The sequence below is a fragment of the Onthophagus taurus genome, unplaced genomic scaffold (assembly GCF_036711975.1).
Source record: "Onthophagus taurus isolate NC unplaced genomic scaffold, IU_Otau_3.0 ScKx7SY_15, whole genome shotgun sequence".
In the NCBI taxonomy this organism is placed as follows: domain Eukaryota; kingdom Metazoa; phylum Arthropoda; class Insecta; order Coleoptera; family Scarabaeidae; genus Onthophagus; species Onthophagus taurus.
In genome coordinates this window covers 5,020,243-5,034,135 of record NW_027248940.1, presented here as the reverse complement: position 1 = coordinate 5,034,135, position 13,893 = coordinate 5,020,243, and the positions used below count along the sequence as shown (strand labels likewise).

Here is a 13,893-nt window from a genome sequence, read left to right as displayed (position 1 = left end):
TATAATTGAATTTGTAAAAAAAGTACCATAACATTAAGGTTTTTATTATTTTTTTGTAACTATTTATTATGTAATGTTTATTATTATAAAAATGTTTATTAATACTTTTATTGGGTTGATTGGGGGGGGGGAATTAAATTGTGTTAAATTGTGTTATTATTATTTTCCGGAATATTCCCAAGTTCCTGCGCACGCGCATTCAAGAGTTGTGAGGCGCGCCTTTATGCGTTCAACGCGCCATCTTTCAGAAACGCCGATTCTAGACAGGAAGTTGTTGCTCCTCCGCTCCTTCGTGACGTCATCCGCCCGATGTAAAAGGATAGGGGGGGAGGGGTGTCAACCAAAGGCTTGGGGGAAAAAATAGGTTGGTAGCTAGATATGGTGACTTTTAAAAAAACAAGTAGCAGTCTACCTTGTCGGTAATGGTTTAGTTCCACTACCAACCACTAGGTGGCGCGTTACTTTTTTTTAAAAGTCACCAGATCTGGTTACTTTTCCAATACCAACCTATTTTTTTTTTCTCCTCCGCCTTAGGTTGGTACCCTTCCCTATCCTTTTACATTGGGCTGATGACGTCACGGAGGAGCGGAGGAGCAACTTCCTATCTAGAATCGGCGTTTCTATACTACTCACTGACGAATAGCTAGTGGAATATTTTCCAACAGAACGCCCAAACTATTTTCTAAAAATTCTAAATAAATCCTACCCGTCAAACGTTGATTATGAAAGAAAGGGCCTATGATATGCGTTCCAATGATACCTGCCCACACGTTCACTGACCATCTGTACTGGCTATGCGTTGCAAGGAATCGATGGGGGTTTGTTGTATCATAATAATGACAGTTATGACGATTCACAAACCCATTTTTGTGAAAGGTAGCTTCATCCGAAAACATCACCTGTCCGAAAAAATTCGCATCAAGATTAGTTCTTTCAATTACCCACTGACAGAATAACAGCCTGCTTTCGAAATCGCCTTCAGTAATTTCCTGGTGCAACTGGATTCGATACGGATGATAATTATGTTTTCTTAAAATCCTGTGTACCGAAGATTTACTGATGTTTGTCCTCCTACTTATTTCACGCACACTAAATTCTGCATTTTCTTGCACAGCTAACAATACGTGCTACTGGTTTTCATCCGTAAGTACGGAGTTATTACGGTTGCGCTTAGTACGTTTTACGGATCCAGTATTTGTAAATCTTTCCAGTAAGGACAGAAATGCCCTCCTATTTGGATGCCTCCTATCTGAATATTGTTGTGCGTAAACTCTTGACGCTAACAAAGCGTTTTTGTTACATTCGCCGAGGACGAAAACCATATCGACTAATTCTTTCCGCGTAAGTGACATTCTTAATTATTATGATAACAAATAATACTTGAAAACCAGTTCGAATGCGTAGAACACTAATGACAGTTCTAATGCGTGGAACAGTAATGACAGTTTACCTAATTTGTTTTCCAAGCCTACTTCAATTTTTAATAGTATTGCAAAGCGTCAACCACTTTCCATTTTACCAGTCCTAAGCCTACTTCGCAATACATATCTATCGTAAAAAACTGAAAAATCGGGAATATATCCAAAACCGTTGAAGATAGACACCATGATACCTGTATAAAACTGAAAGGAAATTAAATTTTACATCTAGTTATGCAAAAATTTGTATATTGTTCCATTTAAAAAAAATAAGTTATCCATGATTAAAAAGTTCGAAAATTACAGATCCCTACTTAAGAATCCCGTAATATAAATGCATAATTTTCTATTAGCAAACGTGTGTTCTTTTATTGTTCATCCAAAACAGAAAACCAAATCTTTCTAGCTTTCACAGTTTCGGCAATATTACCAAATTTATAAGACGCTGCAAATGCCATTTTTTTCGAAAATCGTCATATAATTCAAAAACGATACCAATTAGACCTAAGGTATCCTTAACAAAGTACCATTGAAATTTCACAAAGAATCCAAAAATGCAATAATATACAGGATGTTCCATTTAAAATAGCAAAGTTGATATCCATTTCCGGTAGAAGCGGAAGTCCGCCATTACTGAAACTAATTTTACAATATGTACAATATGGTTCGATTCAACTTTTATCTGAAACATTTTTCGAAAAACTCAATCATAATTCGGCTATGGACCGAGGCAACTTAGGTGGGACATCCTGTATATGTATACAGGGTGGTTCAGTTTTTAATCGGGAAACTTTACTAGGACGTAGTACTTGCCAAAATAACACAAGTTTTTTATATAAACATAGGGTCGCAACTCTTTTGTTTTCGAGCTATGAGCGATCAAAGTTGAGCTAAAAATTTACATTTTATTATTTATATCGGCTATAAGTAAACCGAAGAATTTGAAATTTGGTATGTATTTACTACTGGTTAACATCTTGTTTTCTAGCATACCTTAAGCTTCCCTAGCGCCCTCTAAGGGGATGAAATTCACCACCCCCTTGGTTCTTTTTAGAAGAACTTTTTAACGCCATGGAGTATTAACATAAAAAAATATTGGTTATAAAGCTCATTCTTTAATGGTACTTTTTTGTCTCTTTAGTTTTTTTCCTAAAATTGATAGTTTTTGTGTAAAAAAATGGAATGTCGTGCCATGTACCGCCATGCTTAGCTAAAATGACTCTAAAAGTTGGCTTTGATTTTCAAAAAACAATTTATGTTTGTATTGAGACGAGCTGTTAGTTACGTTAAATCCTCTTAATTGTTGACAATTATTGAAAATATTTCTTGATTGTTATTAAGTAAAAGTATCATTATTTTTTTATTGTTGATCATTGTTTAAAAAACTAGGAAAAATTGATCATGCCACGATTATTTTCGACAGAAGAATACGCAGACATTCATTTTATTTATGGTTTTTGTGATGGAAATGCGGAAGCGGCATCTAGAGAATACGCTAGAAGGTTTCCTAATAGAAGATGTCCTGATCCTCAGGTATTTATCAATACACATCAACGTTTTCGACAATATGGTTTAAATACCCAGCAAGTACGAAATAATCAAAATAACAGAAACCAAAGAGCAATTTTAAACCTTTTTGATAATGACAGCACATTAAGCAGTCGCATAGCTGCTAGACTACTTCAAGCTCAAAATTTACGAGTCTCAAGAAGTACAATTTTACGAACTCTGAAGAAGGACCACAGGAAACCCTATCGTTTTCAACCTGTACAAAATTTAAGACCTGAAGATGGTCCTAAAAGAGTAACTTTCTGTAGGTGGTTTGTACAGTCTGTTGAACGTGACCAAAATTTTTGTAAGAAGATTTTGTGGACAGATGAAGCCACGTTTACAAGAAGGGGTGTCGTAAATTACCATAACTTACATAGTTGGGAGCATGAAAATCCCCATGCAATACGTCCAAAAACCTACCAAACAGAGTTTAGTTTTAATGTGTGGATGGGTGTCATTAATAATAACCTCTGTGGGCCTTATTTTTTGCCACCTCGTTTGAACGCAACGATGTTTTTACATTTTTTGCAAAACGATTTGGCGGAATGTTTATCGGACGTTCCTCTAGGTGATCTGGAGCAACATTAGCTTCAGATGGATGGGGCACCATCGCATTACAGCGCTAACGTACGTGCATGGTGTAACGCACGTTATGGACATAGACGGATAGGACGACTAGGTCCTGTTAATTATCAAGAGGCAAACCGAGGTCCCGTTGCCTGGCCACCAAGGTCTCCTGATCTTAACGTTTTAGATTTTTTTGTGTGGGGCTATATGAAAAATCTAGTTTACGCCGCTCCAATAAACACTCGGGAAGAACTGTTGGGAAAAATAAAAGACGCTGCTAACACTTTAAGGAACAATCCGTTTCAAATATTAGCAGCAGTTAATTCTGTTGTTACAAGATGCCAAAAATGCATTGATAACAATGGCATGCATTTTGAACAATTTTTAAATTAATTGTGTTTATTTTTGTAATGAGTTTTTTTGATAAATTTGTTTCATTTTGATTCTTAATTAGTTTTCTGTTTGTTTTTTAACATTTTTCTCTTGTAATTTCCATTTTTTTAGTATACTATTTAATTTATTATTAAATGTTACTTATCTTTTGAATGATTATTTTAACTTAAATTTAATTAATTTTTTTATTACTTTAATGAGAAAACAAGTCAAGAGACGAAATCGTAAATAATTTGTGTTATTGTGTTAGCCCAAAATCCTGGTAAGTTTACATCTTCCATAGCCAACTTAAAATTTTGTTTTTTATTTGTAGGTAGCGCTTTGCCGCGCAATGTAACATATTTTATTTTTTTACGCAAAAACTATCAATTTTAAGAGAAAAACTAAAGAGACAAAAAAGAACCACTAAAGAATGAGCTGTACAACCCATATTTTTCTATGTTAATATTGCATTGCGTTAAAAAGTTCTTCTAAAAAGAACCAAGGGGGTGGTGAATTTCATCCCCTTAGAGGGCGCTAGGGAAGCTTAAGGTATGCTAGAAAACAAGATGTTAACCAGTAGTAAATACATACCAAATTTCAAATTCTTCGGTTTACTTATAGCCGAAATAAATAATAAAATGTAAATTTTTAGCTCAACTTTGATCGCTCATAGCTCGAAAACAAAAGAGTTGCGACCCTATGTTTATATAAAAAACTTGTGTTATTTTGGCAAGTACTACGTCCTAGTAAAGTTTCCCGATTAAAAACTGAACCACCCTGTATATATATATATACGTATTTATGTTTCTTAATTGATAAAATATAAAAATATTATCATTTTGGTTTTGTTTTTCTAAAGTATTTAAACTATTTAATTAATCAGTGCGTGCTGGCGTTGTAAATTGTAAAACCACGCGCAACACTGCTATACAGCAGAGTTAGTGGTGTATATCTTGTGCACTCAACATGCCAGTCTAATTTATTATATTTAACGGTAAAAATTTTGTTTTACTTTTTTTTTTTATTTTCTTCGTTTTTGCTTTGAGTTGCATGAGATGCTCCTTTTGTTGTATTAGTGTAAAATATAAAATGTAAAATGTAGAAATAAAGGGCTATAATAATAATAATAATAATAATTGGTAGCTTACACATTAGTCTTGATCGTATTTCATTTTTATTTCCTGTGCTGTCCATACCCCGCTTTTGAAGGAGATTCTTTAATTCAAAGAATCTCATAAACTATTTCTTCGAAGTGGGGACGACGTTATATCCACAAGCGAAAATGACCATTATTGCATACCTTGTTGTTAATTACTCGATTTTTATCGTTAATTTCGATTTTTATTTAGCACGAACTTTGTTTGTGAGTACACCAAGTAATTCAACTTTTCACTTAACTAATGCAATTGTCAATGTAATGTAATGTAATGTAACTAGTCACCTAATAAAATAATTTTTTAATCGGACAGACAGATTCGTGACGTCCATTCACCGCTTCCAAGGATTACTTTTTTGGATTATATTGTTCAAATAGGGGTCAATATTAGTTTTGATAATAATTTTACTTCCATCTCGAGCTGCGTTACTAGGGTGAATTGTGTCATAAAAATTGTAATGGTTGTTTATATACGATTCTCGTGTAAAATGAGTTTCGGAGATAAGACATATAGGGGAGAGGGGGGCACAGGAAGTCTTTATTTTTGAATGAAATAACTTTATTTCTAGACAACACATGAATTAGGGCATTGGCTTTGGTATGCAACGTCTATAAAAGGTAATTCGCTCATACAAATTTAATTGTTTATTTTTCAAAAACTTCACGCAAATGTCTCAATGTGCCCCCACTGTGGGGCAGAATGGGACATCCCTGGGGCACATGTGGACACACAAGTAATCTTCATAGGTAAAACTCCCTAACAAGTGAAAGTGCAATTTTTATTGTTTCCAAATACAACAAAATATCGACAGAATATTAAACATATCTAAAGTAATTTATTGGGATACACGACCAACACGTCAAAGGCTAGATAATTGAAAAGAGGCTTCCTTTTATCTTTACCGAGCTTTCGGAAATTTTATTTTTCCTTCTTCAGAGGTAACTACAATATTGAGACAACAAAAGTTACAATAATTAACAAAAATGCATCTCAACAACTTACAAAAATGGATTGCATATGGAACTGAACCAAAGCTAAACATGAGGTCGCAAACATTGAGCACTAGACATCTCTATTAAAACTATACTTCTCATAATTCACTAAAGGTGAGTAATTAAAGATCAAACAATACTAAAAATCATTACAAAATTAATTATGAAACTATTAAAATAAGTATTACTTACAATAAGAACACGTTACAATTTTTACGTTAAAAGTTAAGACGCAATAAGTCACGTAAGTTTTTTATATACCACAAAAACTGGAAAGAAACAAGGCTGACCAACCGTCGTCACGGCAAAACACCAAATACACTAAAAATAACCACTAGGTGGCGTTAAGAGGGGAAATGAAATTGAATATATGAAAAAGGAAACAAAAACCGAGGAAAAAGAAGTAGAAAACCAGAGAATCATTCTCCATCGATGTTTGATCCCTTCTACCCCAGTCCTTCATAACAAGGTAACTATAAATAGAACTAAGGTTCTGGGTGTCAGTTCTGAAGTTCAAGGAATTAACCTCTTTATTGATGTAAAACATCTCTAAGAACAATCTTTTTGAATAAATTGATTCTTTATCAACAATCTGAGAATTCTCAAAATTAAAATGGTGACCACTGAGAACATGGTGATGAACCAACGCACTCTTATTTTCATCTCTAGATTGACAATCACGTTTATGTTGCTTGATCCTAGCATCAAAATACTGACTGGTAGTGCCTATGTAGGTTTTTTCGCAATTATTGCAAGGAATCTTATAAATAACATTAGATTGTAAACCTTTAGGAACCAGATCCTTAGTCCTTGAAAAACAAGTGGATAAAGGCAAAGAGTTACATTTAGCAAACCTAACCTAGTCAAACCTCAAAACTGAAACAAGTTTATCAGTCAACCTGGGGACGAAGGGAATCTTAACAAAGTGGGTCCGGGGCCAGGGGGGCTAGATATGTCGTGTTGGTCGTCACCTTCAGAAGGTTGACTAATATTACGATGGTAAGTACCATTATGATAAAGAATTCTATTAACTAGACCTACTGGATACCCGTTGTTGACGAATATATCCCGGAGCTTTTTTAGGTTAGAGTCAAGAAAGCGGACATCAGAGATGGATCTGACACGATTAACCATAGCAACCACAGAGTTCAGTTTCTGATTGAGAGGATGGTTTGAATGAAAGTTAATATATGTCCCCGAATATGTTGGCTTAGTATACCAATTTATATGGCTTAGTATCGAGAAAAGGGAACACTAGAGTTAGATTCAGTTTCAACCGTGAACTGTAAATGACTATCAAAGTTGTTGAACACATCCATAACATCGTCGATGCGGTCGACAGGTACAGCGCAAATTATATCGTCCACGTATTTGTAGATAAAAGGAAGAGAAAAACCCAACAAAGGAATACATTGATCGAGAAGATGACTTCCCATAGGAGTGCCAAATTTTTGACTGTAAATAACATCATTGAAAGTAAATACCGAAGACTCAAAAAGGAACAAATAAATTATAAAAAATTATAATTGTAAAAACGAATCCATATCAATGGGAGTGACAGAACTTACTAGGTCTCAATTTTGTAACAATATATCTCTCACCAAGTTGAGGGGTATGTTGGTGAAGAGAGACACCACATCAAGTGAGATAAGCATAAAGTTAGGAGGGAGTTTTATGTCCCTAATTTTCTCTACGAAAGAGAAAGTATCCTTGATATTGTAGGAAGTTCTCTCACCAAAAGAAAGTTTCAGAATACCTGACAGGAACTCTGACAAGTGATATGTGGGGGAACCCACAAACGATATAATAGGTCTCAAGGGACAGTTCACCTTGTGGATGTTCGGCAACCCATAATACTTGAGAATGACACCATTGTGACATCTAAGGCTGTTATACAATCTCTTATCAATGTATTCCTATTCTAATAAAATTTTTGAAAATTTATTGTTTCTATTTTGTATCTTTGAAGAAGGGTCCCTATCCAAAACACAATAAGTGGACTGATCATTAAATAAGTCTAAAGACTTCGATATATATTCTGATTTAAACATAGCTACTGTGACCTGTTCTTTATCTGCTCTTAATATAAGAATCGGGTCCTCTCTTTCGAGACTCAAAAACCTTTTTGTAGAGATCAAACTCCTCTTCAAAAACAACTGGGTACTGTTATAGATGTATAGGAATAGATGTATTATTGACGAACCACCCCTTGTTGTCATTAAACATTTTTGAATTTCTTAAATTACTATTTTTTAAAACTTTAAACTTTTTAACATTATGAATTGAATTATGAGAAGTATAGTTTTAATAGAGATGTCTAGTGCTCAATGTTTGCGACCTCATGTTTAGCTTTGGTTCAGTTCCTTTATGCAATCAATTTTTGTAAGTTGTTGAGATGCATTTTTGTTAACTATTGTAACTTTTGTTGTCTCAATATTGTAGTTACCTCTGAAGAAGGAAAAATAAAATTTCCGAAAGCTCTGTAAAGATAAAAGGAAGCCTCTTTTCAATTATCTAGCCTTTGTCGTGTTGGTCGTGTATCCCAATAAATTACATTAGTTCCTAACAGTAACGACCGTTACTACTCCTAAATTAAACATATCGTTTCAAAATATATTAAAGGAACTTAAATCTATTGGAAATTTTTTTATAGAACCTGATCGACTTGTAGTGGTATTAATTTGCTTCGGTTTTGGGTGTTTCATCTCGATTTGATGGAACTCTACCAAATCCTTGTCCACTACAGTTGGATATACAAATCCACTCCCCTTTTTTCTTAAAAAATTTAATTGATAATCACTATCAATAATTTTTTCTACCTCACCCACATAAAATCTGACTGTTTTCTTTGTACAATACTTTGCTAGTACAAAGTCTCCAACTGATATGTTTGGTAACGTGGTTTCAGGGTCTAATAGAGGTAAAATCTGCTGCATAAATTCGTCATCTGATGCTTCTTTGCTAAATTCACTAATATTGTCTGACTCATTATCGTCATAAATCACAAGATCATCCGCTACATCACCGCTGTCTTCTACATTCTTTCTTTTACTTGACTTCTGGGTATTTTTTACTTCATCAAACAATTTTTTCTTTCCTTTGGTTTTGTCTATTAATTTTTGTTCAAGACAGTTTTTCTCCGGGATTTCTGTAAAGATTTTAGATTTTCTTGGTTGTCGCCTTTTTTTCGTCGAATTTTTCCTTTGTGCCTTAGGAAACGGTCGGACACTTTCAGGAGTTGCTTTCGTTGAAGCCGAGCTAGAAACTTGTGCTAAAGTGCTGGCTGTCATCGTAATGTTTCTTTCCATTTCTTGATGGGGTGTATTTGCACGAACTTCTTGAACTGTTAAGGATGCGTTGTCAGTAACATATGCAGCCGCAAAATCATCTCTCGCAAAAATATTTCTGTTATATGGCACTATGCCACATTTTCTAAATCCAGAGCAAATATTATCCAAAGTAAATGCTTTATAATAGGCTTGACCGGTTAATTCTGCGATTTCGTAAATGGACACCCGTTTGCCGGGATGGGAAATAAGCCAATCGTTAAAAACAGATTTCAAGTAACTTTTAAAGGGTCCATATAGACACACATCGAGAGGTTGGAGAAGAAATATTATACCATTGTCCCTACAAAAAACTATTGTCTCCAAACTGGTGTGCGATTCGTGGTTATCTAGTAATATGAGGATGCGATTTTCTTTGGAACATTTTGTAAATTTTTGAATGTGTTTCACCACTTGTAAAAGTAAAGATGCCGTCATCCAACCGGATCCTGATTTGTGTTGGATAATCCTAGGCTACCATTAGGCGCACTTTTCATAAATACCGGCTTGTTTTTAGCCCTTGGAAAGACATACACCGGTGGTACTGTATTTCCGACGGCATTAATGATAGCACAAAAGGTTACCAGTTCTCCTCTCTCGGCTGAAACTACTTGCCCCACCTGTTAGTTCCCGTCATAGCAATAACTTTTGGTGCCTGAAGGACTGTGGTGACGCCTGTTTCGTCAAGATTATAGACATTTTCTGGTGTTATTTTATATTTTTCTAATGCAACTTGCAGATTATCGAAAAATTGTTTCACGTTGGTTTCGTTAAATCCTGTTGCCCTGACTAGACTGGTGTTTTCAGGTTTTCTTAAACTGAGATTGCTGAACCTTTTCATCAAAGATTTCATCCAGTCCAAACCCGCTCTCTTGTTCTTATCCCAGCTCGTTGGGTATTTTCTGTTAAGTTTTTGAGCAAATTCAAACGCTAGTATCTGAGCTTGCGAATACGTCAGCCCGTAATTTATTTTTGAACTTTGCATTGGATACTCGCACAATTGTTGTTCCTGGTTTGCGGTAAAAACTTGTTGGGTGCTATATTTCGACTGAAATGGCCAATAAAATAGGTCGTTTGAATCACTTTCTACTGTGGCAAGATTCGTGGTTTCAGGCGGAAAGTTGTTATTTTTATTATTTTCCTCTCCTTCATCATCTTCAGTCGGTTGCGCAGCAAGAGACTCTCCTGTTTCCCCATCTCTGTTTTCTTCTGCTTTCCGCTTTTTGACTTTATTCAACCTGTTGACTAAGGTAGATTTCTTGATATTATGTGTTGCTGCAGCATTTCTTATTGATAAGCTTCCATCAATAACATCTCTAACTGCAGCAACAATGTCTTCCTCAGATATGGAAGCACGATCTGTTTTTCTCTTGTACGTACGGACCATTTTTTATGTCCTGAGTCCTGAAACATTTTTTTCCTTAATTTTATTAGGCGGGGGTAAATTGGAACAGTCTCAATGTAAGGGGCACCTTTTGTCCCAAAGTGCCCCCACTGACTGTATTGAACATAAGATCATTGCAAAATAATAGGTTAGGTCTATACAATAAATAAAACCATGAACATAAGTCTCAATATTGTGTGTTCTTAGTGATTAATTGATTTTAAACCATTTGCTTGAAATATAGAAAATATCCACTTACCAATTTTCATGCAACTTTTTCAGCAACTACCATAAAACACTTAAAATTGAATAAAAATTTCCGTACGTCACAAAACAGCGCGAAACGTTTGGAGAATTTGAAGCAAGGTATTGCCCTCTGGTACACTTTATTAAAAGTAAAAACAGCAAGTAATGGCGCCATAATTTAAAATGTCCCATTGTGCCCCATGTCCCAATGGGACATTTCCCTTATCAACATTGTTTTCTTTAAGTATTACTGGTAGTGTAGTTGGATGCTGTCGAAGACCATTGGAATTCCAGAGCATTATTTTTAGTTGATGCTTTTTAGATTTTGAATTTTTTTTTTTGAATCACTCCTTGGTTTAAGTTGCTTTCGATGCTATCTAGACGTGCGTATATTGTTTATAGTGGTTCTCCTCATTCAAGTATTAGATCTCTTCAGTATTACATTAGTTTTCTCTGCAGTTTCACCACTCGCTTTTTCAGCATACGAGACGCCTGGCTTTCTTTTACATGAATTTACTGTTTTCTTATTCCTGATGACTTGTTCCTTAATCACAATGCATTCTGGATAGTTCGCTGGATCATTTTCTCCATGCTAGAAAAATGTAGCCGGAGTTTCTTTGGCTTTAGTGCATATAAACAACATATAAAACAATTTTCTTGCAGAACGCGCTAATAAATCAGCAATTTATTGTCACAAGTTCATTGTCCTATATTTTAGTTCTAGTTCTGCCTTCTTCTTTACGTACTGTTTCAATCGTAATTTTCTAAAGTCATATCTAAATTTGTGATCTAACACGACCTGAAGTTTTTATTGTAGCTTAATGGTGAGGAGATAATGGTAGAGTAAACAATTTGTACGCTGGATTTCTGAATGTGGGAGGAGAAGTTTAATCTTGTGTATCGGATGTCACCTAAGTATTTGAAGTCGATTTTGCTTGCCACCATTATACCAGTGTCTTATTCAGGTTTAAATATTAAACAAAAACTTGTTATACTCTAATTGCTTTTAGTATTATAATTAATAACTCTGACTAGTTTCATCTACATCGGAATCTAGGAGAGCTAACTCACTAAAATTTTTTACTTCCAAATACAATTTCATAATTGGTTGGGTTATGTTTTAAAAAATTTGTTTTGGATATTAATGTTCTTTTCATTCCTTTTTAGCTTGCGATACATTTTTTGTGATTTTACTTCTTCATTTATACATCGACGTTAATGTTCTACGCGATCTCTTTGCAACAAATGTAGCTCGTTCTTTAAAAAATATTGATTTACCCAAAGATTACAGCTTATTATACGACAAATTAAATCCGGAATTGGAAAATAGAATTAATCTTGATATGAAAGAATTAACAAAGTCGTTACAAAGATTACTAAGGTAAATTATATATCTAATTTTATTTCACAGCTTATATTTTTCTTGATTTTGGTAGAATTTCAAGCGACATTGAAAGTATTTTTCAACACATCGCTTTTGTACAAGTTATATTTTCTCTATTTAATTTAATGTGTTGCCTATTTATGACAACAAATGTAAGTTTTTAAATTCTCGCTGTATCTTTTAGATTATAATTTAGTTATTAATTATTGTAATATTTTAGCTTGAAGCTTATAGCGCGGCGTTTTTCGTTCAACTCCAAGTTTATTTTGCTTTGGCGACCCAACTCTCGATTTACTGTATTTTTGCTCAAAATACATCTATAGCTGTAAATATCAAAATGGTTAACTTAAACTGATACAAGATTGAAACAATTTGTTATTTAGTTTGCAGAGATACCGTTTGCTATTTACCAAAATGAATGGTTTTCGGTGAGTAAATCATTGAAAAGTATGATGATTATAAACATATTACGAATGAACAAACCAGTTGTTTTCACCGCTTCGAAATTTGTTGAATTATCTTTACCACTTTTAGTTAAGGTACGTTATTTCACTTATTTAAAGATTATAATAAATTAATCTTACGTTTTCCAGATTTTGCGAATGTCGTATTCTTTTTATACAGTATTAAGAAAATAATTGTTAAAAGCACTGTAGTTTTTAATGCTTAAAAATAATTTATGTAGACAAGCACATTTAGAACACAAGAGAATACGAAGAAAATCTGTTTCATTCAACAACCTTACTTAGCTGTATTATCTTAGCTTGCGAAATAAATGTTCTAATTGAAATTAAAATCCATGTTGCAAGTATACCTATATGAAAAATAATAATAAAAAAATAATAATAGATTACAACTGAATTGCCGCAAGTGTAGCGTTATTTGATTCACCAAGAAACGAACATATATAACGTATGATTACAAATTGGGTACGAATTTTGTTAAGAGAGTAACCATGGTGAATGATCTTGGTGTAATTTTTGACCAAAAATTGTTATTTGATGAACATATTGACGGAGTGGTGAGAAGAGCCTACAGCATGTTGGGCTTTATTGTGAGATCTGCTGTACACTTCACGAACCCGGAAGCCGTCATTAGATTATACATGGCATACGTTCTTAGTATTCTTATGTATTCCAGTACTGTTTGGAACCCACAATATGAGGTGTATATTGATAGACTGGAAGGTGTGCAGAAAAGGTTCGTGAGGTATTTATGTTTTAAATTTAAACCCACAGCGAGAACAAATAATAATAATAATAAACTGCCTTTATTTCCAGAGTAAAGAGAACAACAATAATAATAGTAACTATAGTTACTATAATGCAAAATAAAGATAACCAAAAAAGAAAAAAAAACAATATTTAAAAAGAAAAATAACTTAAATACAAAACAGGTGGAAATCCTAAGGCGAAGTTCAGAATGCGACCATAATATGGTCCGCTTCTGCTCTTCCACTTAACCTTAAAATAATTGCACTTTTATTCAATCGT

General features: G+C 34.0%; 1 long non-coding RNA gene across 1 annotated transcript; it reads left to right on the top strand.

Moving 5' to 3' along the window:
• Nucleotides 1-11,980: 11,980 nt before the first annotated feature.
• Nucleotides 11,981-12,712, top strand: LOC139432362 (uncharacterized). The gene is made up of 3 exons (XR_011642170.1): nucleotides 11,981-12,397; nucleotides 12,453-12,552; nucleotides 12,621-12,712. It is a non-coding gene; the product is annotated as an uncharacterized lncRNA (long non-coding RNA).
• Nucleotides 12,713-13,893: the final 1,181 nt, after the last annotated feature.